The sequence below is a fragment of the Monodelphis domestica genome, chromosome 5, assembly GCF_027887165.1.
Source record: "Monodelphis domestica isolate mMonDom1 chromosome 5, mMonDom1.pri, whole genome shotgun sequence".
Taxonomy (NCBI): Eukaryota; Metazoa; Chordata; class Mammalia; order Didelphimorphia; family Didelphidae; genus Monodelphis; species Monodelphis domestica.
The window spans coordinates 59,261,374-59,280,242 of NC_077231.1; the positions used below are offsets into that span (position 1 = coordinate 59,261,374).

The window sequence follows — 18,869 nt, forward strand, 5'->3', positions numbered from 1 at the left end:
GAGTCGATGAGCTTATACCATTGTGCATGTATTTAGATATAAAAAATTTTTTTAGTTTTAGAACAGAGGGGATTTGCTACTTAATTTCCATTAGAGCAAGCTTCTGGACTGAGGAAGATTGTAGGGACTACTTATCTGAAGGCAAGAAAGCTTTGAGGACTCTACGAAATAAGGTGTTCCAGAAACAGGGGGTATCTAGAAGAAACAAGTAGGATGATCAAAAAAATGGAGATCCAAGCAAATTTGCATGTGAGGGTACTGTTGGGTACATTAAGGGAGGTAACCATAAGGTAAGTGGGTAGAGAAACTTTTTTAAAGAACAAATTGAAACAAATTATGCAACAGTATGTTTTCTTATGGCCTCAGAAAGGAGCTAGGAAACATACTGTGGGTTGGCATGTAGCAAAGACTATTTAGGGAGTCTTTCTGGCATGAAAAGTTTGCAGAGAACCTCAACTTGAAGCTTTGATCATATTTTCCTTGTTCCCTGTGTGTTTTCCATCTCATTGAAACCAATTTTCTTTCCCTAACTTTCAAAACCCTCTGTTACCTTGAACCAAATCCTTTTAAGTTCTGTTATTATGAACTGCTCTCCAGAAGACTCTACTTTATCTAGCCATTATATTCAGTTGCCCATACCCTGTATCCTTTCTTGTCCCTGTCCTTACTCATGTTTCTTCCATTCTTTGTACCTAGGGGATTGCTTTTCCTAACTAATTGTTCAAGATTCAGATCAAGTCCTACAGCTTTCAAGAATATTCCAGCCCACTTTATTCTTTCTTTCCTTCATTTACCTATTACATTGCTACTTACCACTCAGTGTCTAGCCCTGGATTGTTCTCCTGATCTGCAAACCCTTTGAGGACAGGAACCCTACCTTCTTCCTCTTTTATATTCTTCATAGTGCCTAGTACTGGGCAGAGACTCAAAGGACAGCCTTCATAAGACTGGGTGGTAGACCTGTAGCATGATGACACTACCTAGCTACAACAGTTTTGATACTGGACTGGAGGTGGCAGTGACAATGGAGATTGGATACTAGCTCTGCTTCCTACTTGATTTAACTTTTTGTTGTTTGCTTTATTTTTATTTCATTGTGATTGTTTTTGTCTTCTCAGCATAAGAGAGGCTCTAGGATTACTCTGCTGATGCTCATTCACTTTGGCAAGTTGACTCCTTAGTGGGTGATTGGCTCTACCCTTGGGGTAGTAGGGCTTAAAAATGCAACAAAACCAGTACTATGCCTCATGGGTCTCCACTTGTGTTCTTATCCCATTGATTATTAGTTGACACCATTTAACTAATCAAAATTAATTAGCTTTACAAAATGAGTATGTAGTAAAATGGTATACCTAATAGGACACACTTTTCTACAAGTACATACAAAGTTCAGGAGAGCAAATGTGGCAAAGTGATAACTCAGAGCTTCTGATTGCTTAAAGTCTTTTCTTTCCCTTTGTAAGGTCTTTATTAATTTCCCATTAGGGATGGTGTAACTTTTCCTTGGTTTCTTGTAGTCCTGAAGTTGTCTTTCCTCAGTGTATGTAGTTTGTCCTCAAACGCCAGTTCAGACACTGCCTTCAGCTATTCTGAGGATATTGCTAGGATATCCATGGAAAATGCAAAAGCTTTCTACTTTTCAAAATTCACAAGGTCATATCTAGAAAAAGGAGCAGGGGTGATAGAAGCCTTCTTTCATCCCCCCACCCTCAAGTAGTCTCTCAGTGACTTAGCTGGAATTGCTTCCATCACTGAAGTAATCTACCACTCAAATGCTGCCTCCCAAATTGGCCTGCTACTTTACATAAGAATCACAGGGCAACTATGATCCAGCCATAGCCCTGCTGGGTTTGTACCCCAAAGAAATAATAAGGAAAAAGACTTGTACAAGAATATTCATAGCTGCGCTCTTTGTGGTGGCCAAAAATTGGAAAATGAGGGGATGCCCTTCAATTGGGGAATGGCTGAACAAATTGTAGTATATGTTGGTGCTGGAATACTATTGTGCTAAAAGGAATAATAAAGTGGAGGAATTCCATGGAGACTGGAACGACCTTCAGGAAGTGATGCAGAGCGAGAGGAGCAGAACCAGAAGGACATTGTACACAGAGACTGATACATTGTGGTACAATCGAACGTAATGATTTCTCCATTAGTGGCAATGCAATGTCCCTGAACTATCTGCAGGGGTCTAAAAAACACTATCTACAAGCAGAGGATAAACTGTGGGAGTAAAAACACGGAGGAAAAGCAACTGCTTAACTACAAGGGTTGAGGGGTTATGACCGAGAAGAGACTCTAAATGAACACTCTAATGCAAATACAAACAACATGGAAATAGGTTCAAATCAAGAATACATGTGATACCCAGTGGAATCACGTGTCAGCTATGGGATGGGGGGTCGGGGGAAGAAAATGATCTTTGTTTCCAATGAATAATGCTCAGAAATGACCAAATAAAATAATGTTATTTTTAAAAAAATCACAGGGCAAATCTAATCTCAACCCACTTTACCATGTCAATTCATTTTATCCAAAGGTTTGAGGCACTTTTCTTTTTATCAAAGCAGTTTTAGTGGATTCAATAAAAATATTCTCAGTTGAGAAGGTATGAGGGCAGTAGTATTTTGTTGGTTAATTTAAGTGGCATGAGGTGATCATCTAGTTAGTCAGCTTTTACCCTTATACTATGAAATCACATCCTTAATTCTCATCATCAGTGTGAGAAGATGCAGAGGAAAATGGGGGCACATAAGCAGAAGATCTGATTAGATAATGGAACAAAATATATTCTAGGAATTTGCATATAGCTTGGGTCACTACATACCAATCAGACATTAGACCTGATATATATATATATATATATATATATATATATAAATGCCTCTTGAAACCCAGAATGTCATAAGTTACAATGACATAGATTTTACAAGCAAAGTAGTGAAACCAGACAGAATTTACATGGCTGTTAGGGCAGAGAAAGCTAATGAGATCATGCTTTCTTTTACAATCTGCATTCCTTCAAAGGAATAGTAGCACCTTTGGCATCATCTTCAAATATAGAGGAAGATGATATTAAAAAACAAAGTAATGGTTTCAATATGATATGCTCTTCTTTTGCAAAGAGACTCTTGTCTGAGAAGAATGGAAATTTATTTTGAATCAGAGACCTTTTCTAAATAAAAGAAGAAACTGTTCTTGTCTAAATATGGTCATATTAGTTGCTTGATTCCTCTCTGATCCCTATTGCTGTTTGCTACATTAAGTTCTCATTGCATGTGCACTTGCTTCTTGGGCAATGAAAATAAATTAATCTTGAACATTAATCTGAAAATATTTCACTTTAGTCTTCCAGCTGACTTACTTCTTGTTGATTCTGCTGAAGTGCTAAGGCATTTTGGATCCAGATAAAGATGTTTTTTAAAATCACCTTTGTTAAAGTTCCATCCTAGTTTAGGCTGAAATGGCAAAGAAGTAAATGCAACTCTTCCCTTGTTGACTCTGTCTTCTAAAAGGGGGAAGTTAGGTAAGTACACAACTTATTTTTATCTCTTATTTGCAAAACTCTGTAGTAGGCTATGGATTTAAAGACTGAAAAATAAGAAGATACTGCCCTCTGGGAGCTTACTTTTTTGTTAACTGTTTTTTGCTCTTTTTTCTTTGGTTGAAGAGCATTGTCTTTGGTAATGAACATAAAAGCCAATGGGAGTTAAATAGTTTCATCTCTGTAATGCACGATCAGTATCATATTCATTATCCCTTAGACTTAAAGTAAGGATAGAACTGAGTTCAAACCCTGCCTCTTTTTGTGATTGGAACGAGTCACTTAACCTTTCACAGCTTCAATTTCTTTCTCTATAAAATGGGGATAATAAATAGAACCTATCCCTTAGGGTTGTTTTGAGATAACATAAATAACCGTATATATGAGGACATATATGAAGCACAAAGCAAACCTTACGGAGTACTAGAAATACTACTGTTATTATTACTACTCAAAGCAGGGATTCTATGCCTTCTTTGATCATTATTGATCAATTGTTCAATGAGACTATGATCCCACCACTACAGAAACCCTGCATTTTCTCAAAATGAGCCCTAACCCTACCCCTTCCCTGATTTAGCGGAGCTATATTTTCCAGCTGGGCTATAGACACACTGTGGTTGAACACAGGCTATATTAAATTAACTCCACTAAGATTTTTGGTGTCACCTGATGTATCTCCATTTATATGGTTGTTAACATTTCTAAGATATAGCTACAAGAGGAAAATGAGGGAATGTCACAAGGAAATAAGGTAGAGCTGGATTATGGAAGGATTCCCCTGTGGAAGAAGGGGAATAAATGCAAAAGATTTGGGCAGGGATGACGTTGTTGGCTGATCCTGATTCAAGCAAGTCTAGTGTTTCAGCTTTGAAATTGGAACAAGTCACTCATAGAACACTTATTTAACAGTAAACAAAAGGAAATTTACTTAGCTAAAGCAAGGAAAGGGTATTCAGCAAGGCCTTGACATTGATTCAGATGGACATAGTGCTTCTTCCTCTCTGTGGAGAAAATTGAGACCAGAGATTAAATGACTCAAGGACATACATTATCCAGGGTCATATAGCAAGTATCGGAAGTCAGATTTGAATTTACTTCTTCCTTACTCCAAGTCCTGCACCCTATTTACTATCTCCCATCACTTCTATCAAATAACAAACTGCCAACAAACTAAAAGGGAAGAAAACGCATAAGACAGATCTGAAAAGCAGGTGAGAGAATGGGAGAAAGAGACCCACTAAGGAGTAAGGTAGAAAAATTGTCCAGAGAATTAAGAGCTGACCCATATTAGAGCTGAGCATTTTTGTCATGAGTATTTCCATAAAAGGAGGTTCTAAAAAGGAAGCTACCATAGGAAGAAAAGGTCAAAGTGTTGGAGGTATCTCTTCCATGAAAAGGCTTCTGGGGTAGAGGTGGAAAAGTAGGCTGAAGGGCTAGGTCAGAGATCTCAATGTGCCTGATTTGCCATAGCCCTTCCAACAGTTGTCATTTTACATTTTTGTCATCTTTATCAATCACAGCTAGGGGTTCAGATTCCATCCATGAAGAAAGGCAATGAAAAGGCATGGAGCTGGGAGTTGGGGTTTGCTTGATAGAGAACGGTAAGTATGACAATTTGGCTAGACTATAAAATGTGTGAAGGAGAGTATATACAATTAGAAATGTCTAATAGGCAGCAAATGATTTGAGCTAAAAAAAGGAACCACAATTGTACATATAAATCTAGTTATTTTCTATGTGGAAAAGGAAATTTTAATTAAATCATGGGAACTGATGAGGTCATCAACAGAAAATGTAGAGACAGAAGAGGATCCTAGATAGAATCTTTTTTAAAAGATATTTTCCCCTTTATATGTATTAATTTTAACGTGTATTTTACGAAATTAAAATATTCAAATTATCCCCTTCCCTCCCTTCCCTTTTCCTTCTTGGAAATGGTAAACAATTTGATCTATGCAAAATGTACTTTCATATTGGTCATTGTCTTAAGAGAATAGTCACATAAACATAAATAAACTAATGTGAAAAGTCACCTGCTTTGATCTTCAATCCAACTCCAATAGTTCTTTCTCTGAAAGTGGATGGCATTCACTGTCATAAATCCTTCAGGATTGTCCTGGATCTTTGTATTGCTAAGAGTAGATAATCCCTTCACAGCTGATTACTATACAATATTGCTGTTACTAAGTACAATTTTCTCCCAGTTCTGCTTATTTCACTCTGCATCAGTTCATGTAGGTTATTCCAGTTGTTTTCTGAAATCATCCTGCTCATTGTTTCTTAGAACATAATAGTACTCTATCATCATCATATACCACAAATTATTCTGGCATTCCCTATTGATGGACATCTTGGGGTGGAGAAGAAAGATCATGGGAGTCAGCTAGAGTCAGAGTTTGTCAAGGCATGAGCTATAAATAGGTCAAAAGGGTGCAGAGCACAGGGAGAGATGAAATGATTATGGTGAGATAAACTTTATGGTCTGATAAAGGAATTTCAGACTTCTTGATCATGGAAACAGAATTCATGTGGGTGGTAGTAAGACCAGGACTATTAACATGCTTGTAGATAGCTGAGGTGGAGTAGAGAAATAGATCACGGGAGGGGCCACTAGGTGGCTGTTTGGATAGAATTCCAAGCTTGGAGATGGGAGGACCTGGATTCAAATCTAGCTTCACCTACTTCCTACCGGTGTGATTTTGGGCAAGCCAATTAAGCCTAGTTGCCTAGCCTTTATTGCTTTTCTGTCTTGGAACAAATACTTGATATTGATTCTAAGACACAAAGTAAGGTTTTAAAAAAATAAAAATAGATCATGGGAGTTGTGTGGATTGAGAAATTGATAGGTTAGGGCAGTGATGGTGGACTTTTTAGAGGTAGAGTGCTGGGCCCTGCCCCTACCCCACCCCTCCAGACCAAGTACTGTGCCAGCCCTACCATGTGCTGGTTACACCCTTCCCCCAGCCCCCTTACCACACACAGGGGAGGGGGAAAGTGCTCTCATTGAGCTGCTGGGCAGAGGGGTGGGTGAAGTAAGGAATGTCTTCAGTGAATGTAGAGAGGAGGAGGGGAGTGGCCTGAGTACTCTCTCTCCTCCAGCTCTGCTGCCTGTGAGCCCACCTTACCTCCTGTGCACTCCCATTGGGCTGCTGGGCAGAGGGTCAGAGGATGTGAAAAAATACCATCAGGCATGGTGGAAAAGAAGGGGGGGGGAGGAGCTCTGCCCTAGTCCTGCCTTTCTAGTAATAGACTCGAGAGTGGGGGGTAAAGCGGGTGGCAGGTGCTCTGCATGTCACCTTTTGCACCTATGCCATAGGTTTGCCATTACTGGGTTAGGGTATTTTATCATCTTCAGCGCCATCTGGTTGGATTTCTCTTCTCTAAGAGATGGCAATAAACTTAGAAGGGAATTCCTCTTTTTCCTTAGTAGAAAGAAACTCTTTTGTCCTTGAGTCCTTCTGCCTCTGAGTTCGGGCATCTCTAGATCTATGTTATTACTTCCTCTTCTGCACCTATTGATTTTTTCTAGAATAATAATTTGGCCTCTTTGTCACTGCTTCTCCATGACTACCATCACTAGGAGCAAGAGGACCCCCTGGGAGGACTATTTGGCTAAGGGGAAACCATACCACCCTAGGAACATCATCTCTTCTTCTGAAAGAACAATCAGGCTCTGAATCTGATTAGCCTCTTTCTTTCCTAATGATGGATCAAAGGATCTATCCTCATCACTATTGCATATGGAGGAAGAGAAGGTACTTCCTCTTCAGTGAATAGAGCTCTCCTTTCTTTGGGAAGAACATCTTTATTCATGACATAGTTTCAGAGATTCTTTGGTCCTTTCATTCCTAATCAGTATCTTTACTCTTTACTCCTCTCATCTCTTTATACTGATTATGATTCCCTCTTGCTTCTTCAGACCATTCTTCTTCTTTGCTTACCTCTTGAAGCACTTACTCCATTCTTTCTATGAACATCTCTTTACTTCTATTAACCTGGAGAGCAGAGAGACATTCCTTTAACCCTTTATCTTCTTCTCTATATGTGTGTGGTTGTGCATGTATGTGTTTCCAATATTGGTTATGTGCGTCCTTGTGGATCTGTCTAGATGTGGCTCCCAGAGAGGTGATGCATATCTTTTATTCTCTCCACATTTCTCTAAGGAAGACAGATTCCTAATTGGAGGGGGAGAAGGAAGTTGATACCACAAGACTGACCACTCTGCTCTCCATAGAAAGAGAGTACTAGATTAGAATTATATCTATTTTTCTCCCTAAATATAAATCTGTGGAAATTACTTTTAAATTAAAGCTATACTCTTGATCACTGTCCCTCAACAGGGAAGGAGTAACCAAAGCTAGATATCAAGACTTGGCTTCCTTTCCACCAAATGTTTGTTACGCAAAGGCTATATACAACAGATAGCAAATCAACTCATTTCTCCAATCTGAAAGCAAACAGAAATCACAGAAGTTATAAAGATGAGATTGGATCAGATAATCCAAAGAGTGAATGAGCTCTCCCACTGAGACAGAGACATTTCAGCACAATTATGAGAGTCCCAGATCTCGCCTAAGGTAAAATTCCCCAAAATTCATGGATAGGGAACTGATTGTCAGTTTCTACATGTCAGCTTTATCCCAGTCTTTTTCTCCTTTCAGAGTTTTCTTCCTAAAGAGAAGCCAGAGGACCATGTGCTGGGAATATCAAGTAATCATTCCATTAAAAAAAAATCTCTTTCCTTTTGTCTTAGAATCAATACTAAGTATCAGCTCTAAGGCAGAAGAGCAGAAAGGACTAGGCAACTGGGTTTAAATGACTCGCCTGAGGTCACATGACTAGGAAGGGGATGAATTCAGATTTGAACTCAGGGTCTTCTGCCTCCAGTTCTAGCTTTCTATCCACTGAGCCACCTAGTTCTCCTAGGACTACCCTTTCTGCCATCACATTTCTTATATATGTTTCCTTCTTCCCACATCCACATCCACTATCTTGGACTATCACAGCAGGTTGTTCTCTTATACTCCCCATACTCAGATGCCCAAGTGATTTTTCTTTTTTTTTCTTTCTTTTTAAAATTTATTTATTTATTTATTTGTTTTTTAATTTTTATTTGGTCATTTCCAAACACTATTCATTGGAAACAAAGATCATTTTCTTTTCTTCCCTCCCCACCCCCCCCACCTCTCCCATAGCCCACGCACGATTCCATTGGGTATCACATGTGTTCTTGATTCAAACCCATTTCCATGTTGTTGGTATTTGCATTAGAGTGTTCATTTAGAGTCTCTCCTCAGTCATATCCCCTTCCCCCCTGTAGTCAAGCAGTTGCTTTTCCTCAGTGTTTTTACTCCCACAGTTTATCCTCTGCTTGTGGATAGTGTTTTTCTCCTAGATCCCTGCAGATTGTTCAGGGACATTACACTGCCACTAATGGAGAAGTCCATCACCTTCGATTGTACCACAACCAAGTGATTTTTCTAAAGCACAAGAGAATGAACGCAAGTGGCTCTCTATTACTTCTTAGGATCAAATATAAAATCCCCTAATTTGTCATTCTCATTACACCTTACTCCTTTCCATCTAATCTATGATCCAGTGGTTCTGGCCTCATTGTGACTCTTCCTATAAGACTGTCCATCTCCTGACTGGGCTTTTCACTCTCTGTGCTCTATTCCTGGAATGTTCCTTATCCTGATCTCTACCCTGGCTTCCTTTGAGACTCAACTCAAATCTCACCTTAGATAGATCTTTCTGGGTTTCTTCCTCTTCCCAGTTCTCTACTCCAAATCCCTTGAAACCTTCCTTCTGGGATTACTTTCTATTTATACTAGATCTGTAAGTACAATTTTTTTTGCATGTTGTTTCCTCTATTAGAATGTGAGTTCCATAAGGGCAGGGACCACATTTTTGTCTTTCTTTGCATTCCTAGCACTTAGTGCTCTCTGCACATTAATTTTTGTTGACTGAAACCCTACATTTTCATCAGTTGACCATCAGTTCTGAAGTGACTGTGTCCCTCATCCAGTATACCAAGGGGCACGATTAACAAGGACCAAAGAGGCATATCATCCACCTGGCATCTGGAAGGTGCTGAACTTAATTGTATATAGGAGCAGAACACAATTCTATCACTTGAATCTTTTGCTGGTTTTATACTGGTTTTATAATTTTTATAACAAATTTTTGTGACTCTTACATAGCTTATGAACAGAGAATATCTCATAGGTTAGGACTTGGGACCCAATTTTTAACTTATTGATGAAAATAGTCCTCATTGAATTTGGGACAAACAGCAAGGATTGCTGGATCAGAAGCTTTCAAGGGGATTTAGGGGGTTCAATTATTTCCTATGCACACATAAATGTTATTTGCAACTTTCCCTGTGGTGGAAAAGAACTGGAAATTGCTGATTGATTGGAAAATGGCTAAACAAGCTGTGGCATATGATTGCTACGGAATATGCTGCATGATAAGAAAATGATGCATAGGTTAATAAAAAATGTAGAAAGAGCTACATGAAATTATGAAAAGTGGAACGAGCAGGACCAAGAGAACATTATTTATAGTAACAGAAATTATTTGAAGAATAACCTTCAGAGAAAGAACTGGTAAATAGAAATCAGAAAGACATAGTTTTATATACACATATATTTTGGTCAAATGATACCTTCTCAAAAGAGGGGAAAGAAGGGAAAGAGGGAGTCATCTGGCAAGCTTAATATAACAAACAAATAAATAAGTTTAAATTAAAAAAATATACTCTACAGGTCATTCAAAAATTCCCTTTAACTTTATTGTTTTAAAACTCTTACCAACTATGTATTGATTTTAAAGGAGAAGAGCAGCTAGGGCTAAGTAATGGGGGTTAAGTAATGTGCCCAGGGTCACACAGGTAGGAAGTGTTTGAGAACAGATTTGAACCTAGGATCTCTCATCACTAAGCCTGGCTCTCTAGCCATTATGCCCCCTAGCTGCCTGCTCTACATCCTTCTACCACCACTCCCTCTTTAACTTTATTTATTATTTTTTCAAATTTATTTTTTTAGAATATTTTCCCATGATTACATGATTCATGTTCTCTCTTTCCCCTCTTCCCTCTTTCCTCCTGGAGTTGAAAAGAAATTCCACTGGGTTATATATATGTTATTACTCAAAACCTATTTCCATATTATTCAAATTTGTAATAGAATAATCTTTTAAAACCAACTCTCCCAATCATATATACCCACATAACCAATTGATGAATCATGTTTTCCTTCTGCGTTCCTGCTCCCATAGTTCTTTCCCTCAGCTTGGATAGTTCTTTCTTATAAGTCTCTCGGGATTGTCCTGGATCATTGCATTGCTACTAGTAGCAAAGTCATTTACATTTGATTGTTCCATAATGTTTCACTTTCTGTGTATAATGTTCTCCTGTTCTGCTCATTTTGCTCTGCATCAGTTCATGGAGATCTTTCCAATTCATATAGAACTCAAACAGCTCATCATTTCTTATAGCATAATAATATTCCATCACCATCATATACCACAATTTGTTCAGCCATTTCCCAATAGAGAGACACCCCCTCATTTTCCAATTTTTTGCCACCACAAAGAGCATGACTATGAATATTTTTGTGCAAGTATTTTTCCTTATCTCTTTGGAGTACAAACACAGAAGTGATATTGCTGGATCAAAGGGTCTCCTTTTAACTTTAAACATTTGCTACTTTATAGAAGATTTTTGGGACACTTTGTCTTTGATGAACCAAGAAATATTCAATTCTCTGTAGTTCTTGTTGCTATCTCTGGAGTTAACTGCTGTTGCAAAATGCTTGATAAATTAGACAATTTTCTGGTTTGTTTCTGGGGCTTTCCTTGGCTTTTCCACTTTCTGCCAAAGCCCTAATACAAACAAGAATCCCTCTGAGCTATTGTATTTGAGGTCTTATGTAGAAATCTACTTTCAATCACTTCTTATCTCTTCCTATCTCTTTTCTTGTCCCAGGACTTGTCAGACCACAGGCATCTTTTATTTGTCTTCCTTCTTTGCTATTCTAGTATCTTCAGTGACTAAAAGTCAAATACCACATAAGAGTTATTCCATATATTTATATTTTAATGATTTATAATGGATTTATTTTTGATGATTTATAATACATTATATTTTATATTGTTATTTTCAACTCATTTGCTTTGATTGAAAAAAATTCCACTTTGGCTTCAATGTCAAAATGTGTCAAAGGAAATACTACAAAAACAAAATAATCCAGAACTTAAAAATCACCTTAACGGCTGATAGGAATTCCAAAATTGTAGATTTTTTAAAATTATAGTTATAGAAAGGAAGACCTGCACTGGGCACAAAAATTCCCCAAATCAGGGTTATATAGTCATCTCACAATAATTTGGGATTGCTTTCCAATGGTAGGTATGATTATAAGGAATTATGGATGAATTGCCAATAAACTACAGAATTTAGTTTTTCTGATTTTTCTGAGTTAAAACAAAACCACCAAGACACTGTTCTAATGGACAGAGTAATGACTGGAGTCATGAAAACTTAGATAAAGTCTTATTCCTGATATTTACTGGTTGTGTGATAATGAGAAAAATCATTTTACCTCTCGTAAATTAAAGACTATGACTTGTTGATGAAGGGGAAATCTTGCACTGATGAAATCACAGATCCTTGAAGTCTTGATGAAAAATAAAAAATAGTAAATGGAGGAATAAGGCAAGAAAAATCTTGAACAAATCCTGTGGAATTTCTCAGATTGACAGTATACTAAGATTTAGTGGCAATTTTCCTGTGAGACAAGTCAATCTCACTGGATGATATTCCATATTTGTTCTTCTCCCCACTCTATTCTGCTTTTCAATTGTATTTTTCCTTCTGGTTCAATTCTCAGAAGCCAACTTTTTCTCTATCCTAGGTTCAGATTGGCTGGATAGAATGTACAGAGATCTTCTACAAAGATCACCATAAGAGTGAACAACCAGAGGAGAAAATGGATCTTAGGCTCTGTTCCCATTTACATCTGACTTCTGCTTAGATTTCATTCCTATCTCTTGTTAAATATAGTGACCTTGGGCAGTTAATTGGCACAGTAGATAGAGTACTGGACATGGAGTCAGGAATACATATTTTAGCGAGTTCAGATCTGCCCTCAGTCACTAACTGTATGAACCTGGGAAGTCAATGAATTCTGCCTCAGTTTCCTTATCTGTAAAATGAGCTGTAGAAGGAAGTGTCAAACCACTCCAGGGTCATTGCCAAGAAAACAACAAATGGGGTCATAAAGAGTTGAACAAGACTGAACAACATCAAATCACACTAGCTCAAATACTTCTAAGATAATCATATCTCTTTTTCTGCAACATATATAATATTATATGTTTAATATTTAGTAAGTTTGGAAGTAGGTAAGGTTGTGTTAGTAAATGTCTAATGATCAGCTATCTGAATAAAAATGTACCTATGACATGCTTTTATATTTAATCTAGGTATTATTAACATTTTTACATCTCTTTCTTAAGTCTAAATAATCAATGGAACAACAAATCAATCCTTGATTTGTATAATTCATTAATTTCCAAGTTCTCACACAGAAAATTTAACAACCAGCTTTAGTGAACATGTTTGATTTGGGTTCGGCACAACCCTGGTTATAAAGTAGGCTGGGTAAAGGGGAACTGAATGAAATAAGGGTAGAAAATTAGATCACAGCCAGGTTATGGAAGATCTTAAATATCTGGCTGTGAAGTATGTATTTTATCGTAGGGGAACAACCAAGAGTTGCTAGGTCACATTTGAATCCAGGACCTCCTGTATCCAGACCTGGTTCTCAATCCACTGAGCTACCCAGCTGCCCCTAATCATCAAGTTCATTTTCACAAGCACACATGTGCTTGTCACCATCATTTACTATTGGAGGAGACAGGCAGGAGAAATAAATGCTTTCTTCCCACCGTTGCTGGAAGTCCAAGATAGAAAAAGTACATTAATACTTCACTAACAAGAGATAGACCTACTTCTGGTCAGTCTTTCTCCTACCCCCTGAGAGAAGGACTTTTCTTGACTGTGGAGTGATCTTTGGCACAGCCCCATCACTAATGCCTGTTAGGAAATGCTCTCTTTTTTCCACAAGGGGATTTCAACCATCCCAGAGCCAGAGGGCATGGCCCTTTCCAGGGATCACTGTTACTACTATTCTCTGACCCAGGCTTCTCAATTTCAGTTCATTTTCCTGAAGCATATCCATTCCTTGGTTAAAAAGTTTCTATACTGTAGCTGAAGCTCTTTCTGTCTCTGTCTCTCTGTGTCTGTCTCTCTCAGCCTCTCTGTGTCTCTCTGTTTATCTCTGTTTCTGTCTGTCTGTCTGTCTCTCGTGTGTGTGCGTGCGTGTGTGTATTGAGAGCCAGGCCTAAAGATGAGAGATCCTTGGTTCAAATCTGGCCTCAGACACTTCCTAGTTGTGTGATGCTAGGCAGGTCATTTAACTCTCATTACCTAGCCCTTAGCATTCTCCTGTCTAGGAACTAAATCACTGTATTGACTCTAAGATGGAAGGTAAGGGTTTAAAAATGAATAAATATTTGAATAAATTAATGAATTTCTCAAATGACATTTGAAAGGAGAGTGGGTTAGGAGTAGAGGCACAGGCAGCTTGAGTCCTTGCAAGAATCCTCTCTGATCCTGGGTTAAAGAAGAGAAGGACCCAACTGTTGTGTGAGATCCGAATGGGACTGTTATTTGAAACAGTTTGCAGAATTAAGCTCAGTAAATCTGGTTCTTGCCAGTTCAAAGGCTGACACTTGAACATGAAATTGATTTGCACTTTATTTTATCAGTAAATGCATTTATATGACTCCCTCAGGCACCAAAGTCTCCTCCCCTTCCTCTGTTTTTTGTTTCAAACTGTATTTGCTGTCTAGACTCATCCTTTTTTCCTTTGCTCTCAGAAAGTGATAGCTAATCATCCTGCTGGGCAAAGCTTTTTCACTAGTGTTTAGGTTTAGGCACGATTAACTCTTGGACAGCAGATCTGGATGGGAAGATAATTACAGAAAGCTTTTGGGAGTTGGCAGAATTGAATAGAATAAGATGTTTTTTAAAATGATAAGGAACTTGGAGATTATCTAGTTTAGTCCCTTCTCCCCCTTCTTATTGTAGATGAGGAAACAGTTCAGAAGACTTTAATTTTGGCTTTGAAGGAGGCAAGGCTTGTAAACCTTTCCATGAAATCTTTTCCCCTGTCTTCTCCACAAGCTTCTTCTGAAAGTAGGCACCTTCTTATAGACCAGTGATGGTGAACCATTCAGAGAAGCTAGTGATGTCAGAAATGACCTAAGGTGAGAAGGAGGGGAATCCTGACTCAGGTCCCACTGGCTTTCCAGCAACAAACTCTGGTGAACTCTGTCCTGGGACAATGGCATGCTTGCCTTTGAGTGACTCCTCTGGCATGTGTGTCTGGGTTCACCATCATGGTTATAGGTTAACTGTATATGTGATTGCATATGGGGGTGCCAATGAAAGGAAGAAATCTTTCATGGGACATGTCAATGGGATGCATTTAAAAAAAAATTCTATCTGGCCTTAGATACCTCCTAGCTGTGTGATCCTGGACAAGTCACTTAACCTTCATTGCCTAGCCCTTCCCACTCTTCTGCTTTGGACCGGAAGGTAAGGGTTTTAAAAATTCCTTAGAGATGAATACTTAAGTTATTTTACTCATGCATGATGTTACTAATAATTATTAAAAGTTAAATTGTTTTTTTGGGAGGGGGAGTTAGTTAGCAAGTACATCAAAAGCTTTTGAAGTTGATATAGAGAGTAACCATGCTCCATACAAAATGTAAGCATCCATTTTTATCTAGATGAATCATGAGTCTGACCCAGTTTAGCATTATTATTATTTTTTATGTTCTTATCCTTAGTGCCACAATTAGTTGAATTGATCCTATAATATTAGAAAAAATGTACATGCCCATTCACAGCTTAGTGTATCATTAACGACTCTGTGTTTGGGTTTTCAACAACCAGGAGAATAAATTGTGGGAGGGAAAAAGAAAAAGGATAAGAAGGAGGCCACAAAGGTTACAACTTTTATCACACACTATATTAAGTCTGTCTGTCCAAAGTCCACTGAGAAGTTTTAGCAAACTCTGAAGGCCACAGCCCAGCCCAAGGCAGTTCCACCAGCCTTTACGTGTATCCTGCTTGCATTGAGACATGCTGACTGGAATTATATATAAAATCTACTAGACTATATTTGTCATCTAGCCTTTTCAGGGTCCATTTAAATAACATGCTAACTTGCCAACTTGGCTGCATTCTCAGTGGCCTTCTGTCTTGTGGTAGCACTCATGAACTGCCTCATTTGCCTCCTGGGTTATCTTCTTGTGTCATTGAACTCTTATATTGTTATTTTACTTTTTATCTTGTCTTCTCAACTAGATGGGAAGTTCCATGTGTCCTTGGTCTATGCCTTTTAGTCTTTAATAAACAAGGAATATGTGTGTGTCTGTAGTTGTAGAGAGCAATAGATATTTCTATATACATACATATATGTGTGTAGACATATTTAGATAGATATTGGTACATAGATGTGCTTGATCTTTCTTTGCATTCTTGGAGCTTGGCACAATCCCTGCCACACAGGAAGTTTTTTTTTAACCCTTGCCTTCTGTCTTAGCATTGTTCCAAGGTAGAAGATCAGTAAGGGCTAGGTAGTTGGGGTTAAGTGACTTGCCCAGAATCACAGCTAGGAAGTGTCTGGAGCTAGATTTGAACTCAGGTTCTCCCATCTTCAGGCCTGGCTGTCTATTCACTGAATCACCTAGCTCTCCCACATAGAAAGCTCTTACTAAACAGTTGTTATCTTGACTATCCCATAGTATTTGGTTCAGGATCTGGTCCAAAATAGAAACCTAAGGAATTCTTGTGAACTGATTAGTTGGTCCTAATAACCAGCTGTAGTCTGTCTCCTGGCTTCTAGTCTTACAGCATGAAATGCTTATTGAACATTTTGATCAATCAGAAATATCTATTAGGCATGTATTCGGTGCCAAGCACTGAGCAAAGCTCTAGGGATACAAAAGAGTTAAAAGACCGTCTCTCCTCTCAAAGATCTTCCAATCTAATGGGGGAGACAAAAACTAATAAATATATGTAAACAATCTATATGCATAATAATTAACAGAAGGAAGGCACTCGAAGTAAGAGGAGCTGGGAAAAGCTTCTTGGAGAAGATGACATTCTGGTTGAGGCTTAAAGGAATCCAGGGAAGCGAATAGGTAGAAGGGAAGACAATGAACATTTCAGGCATGAAGGAAAGCTAGAGAATGCCTGGAGTCAGATGGAATGTCTTGTTAATGGATAGCAGACACCGTGTCACAGGATTGAAGTTTACATAGCAGAGAGTAAGGATATTGAAAAGGTAGAAAGGGGCTAGTTATGAAGGTTTTTTTTTTTAATTCTGATTTTTTGTTCATTCTTTAAACAATTTTAAAATTTATTTTAAAATTTTATCTTAAAATATTTTTCATGTTAACATGATTCATTTTCTATTCCCACTCCCAGAGCCGGCAAGCAATTTCATTGGGTTGTACAAATGTTATCACTTGGCACCTATATCCATATTAATTTTTGCTATAGATAGATCTTTTAAAGCTAAACCCCAAGTCATATGCCCATATATACATGTGATAAGTGATGTCACATGTTTTTCTTTTGCATTTCTATTCCCATAGTTCTTTCTTTCAACGTGGATGGCATAAATCCTTCAGGAGTGTCCTAGCCTGTTGCATTGCTACTGGTAGCAAAGTGCATTACACTGGATTGCTCCACAATGTTTTTCTTTCTGTGTACAATGTTTTCCTGGTTCTACTCATTTCACTCTGCATCAGTTCATTAAGGTTCCCCTAGTTCATAAAGAAATCCTCCAGATCATCATTCCGTACAGCACAATAGTATTCCATCACCATCATATATATCACAATTTGTTCAGCCATCCCCCAATTGAGAGACAACCCTTCATTTTCCAATTTTTTGACACCACAAAAAGTGAGGCTATGAATATTTTTGTACAAATATTTTTCTGTATTATCTCTTTGGGGTACAAACCCAGCAGTGGTGTGGCTGGATCATTCTTTTAAAGCCCTTTGGGCATAGTTCCAAATTGCCTTTCAAAATGGTTGGATCAGTTTACAACTCTACCAGCAATGCATTAGTGTCCCAATTTTGCCACATCAACTCCAAAATTTATTACTTTTCTTTGCTGTCATATTGGCCAATCTGCTAGGTGTGAGGTGGTACCTCAAAACTGTTTTGATTTATATTTCTCTAATTAGGAGGGATTTAGAATATTTTTTTATGTACTTATTGATAGTTGTGAAGAATGAATCAAACTCTCTTTGTATATCAATCAGCTACTTTTAAGTTAATCAATCAAAAACTTAAAGTACCCCTAGTTAATACCTTACCAGCCACTAAGTATGAGAGTTCACAAGTCACTTGCTAGAGTGGGTGACAACTCCAGAGGCCACTGCTCTCCCCCACTAGTGGTGCTAGCCAAGTTGAAAGACTGAAATTAGTTTCTATAAAGTGGGGAAGGAACAGGAAGTGATGTAGAGAAAGGACTATAAAAAGTTCTGAACTTCCTGTCCAAGGAATTTCTCCTTGAATCATTTCCTTTGGAGTTCTGCTTTGGAGTCTCTGCTCCTTGGGATCTTCTCCTTTGGACTTTTTCCTTGGAGGATGTCTCCTTGGGGCTTTGGGACTTTGAGTTGGAGCTTTGGGTCTTTCAACTGGAATGTTTTCAGCTTTGGAACTTTGGGACTTTGACTTTCAGCTCTGGAGCTTCTTGGCATTTGGGACTTTCTTGTTGGGTTCATTGCTGCTTTGGTGAGCTTAGCTCATGAGGGTTTTTCTGTATTGGGACCTTTCTTGGGTCCTGCTCAGCTTCCTGGTGAGTGACTAGGATTCCCACATGGTGACTGGAACTCCATCAGGGAGCGAGCTTCATTTCACCAGATCAGCATTTAGGGTAGGGTAGGCTAAGCAGTCTCCTTACCTCTTTCCCTTCCACATTTTCTTCTTTTTACTAATATTCCAGTTAGACAAAATTGTTAAAAGCTGCTAATAGTTTTCTTGACCGAAGGGATAATAATTGGAAACCACTTTTTTTTTCATAACTCTCTTATTTAGTCAAAATCCTAATTTAACCATTATATAGTTTTGATGTCATCATGTAAAATTGCCTATTCATATCCCTTGATCATTTGTCAACTGGGGAAAGGCTTGGTTTCTTGTACAATTGACTTAGTTCCTTATAAA

The 18,869-nt window shown here is 38.2% G+C and overlaps 1 long non-coding RNA gene across 1 annotated transcript; it reads left to right on the top strand.

Annotated features, from left to right (window-relative positions):
• Positions 1-2,956: 2,956 nt before the first annotated feature.
• LOC103103563 (uncharacterized) lies at positions 2,957-16,988 on the top strand. The gene is made up of 3 exons (XR_472392.3): positions 2,957-3,526; positions 5,068-5,148; positions 15,133-16,988. It is a non-coding gene; the product is annotated as an uncharacterized LOC103103563 (long non-coding RNA).
• The last annotated feature ends 1,881 nt before the right edge of the window (positions 16,989-18,869 follow it).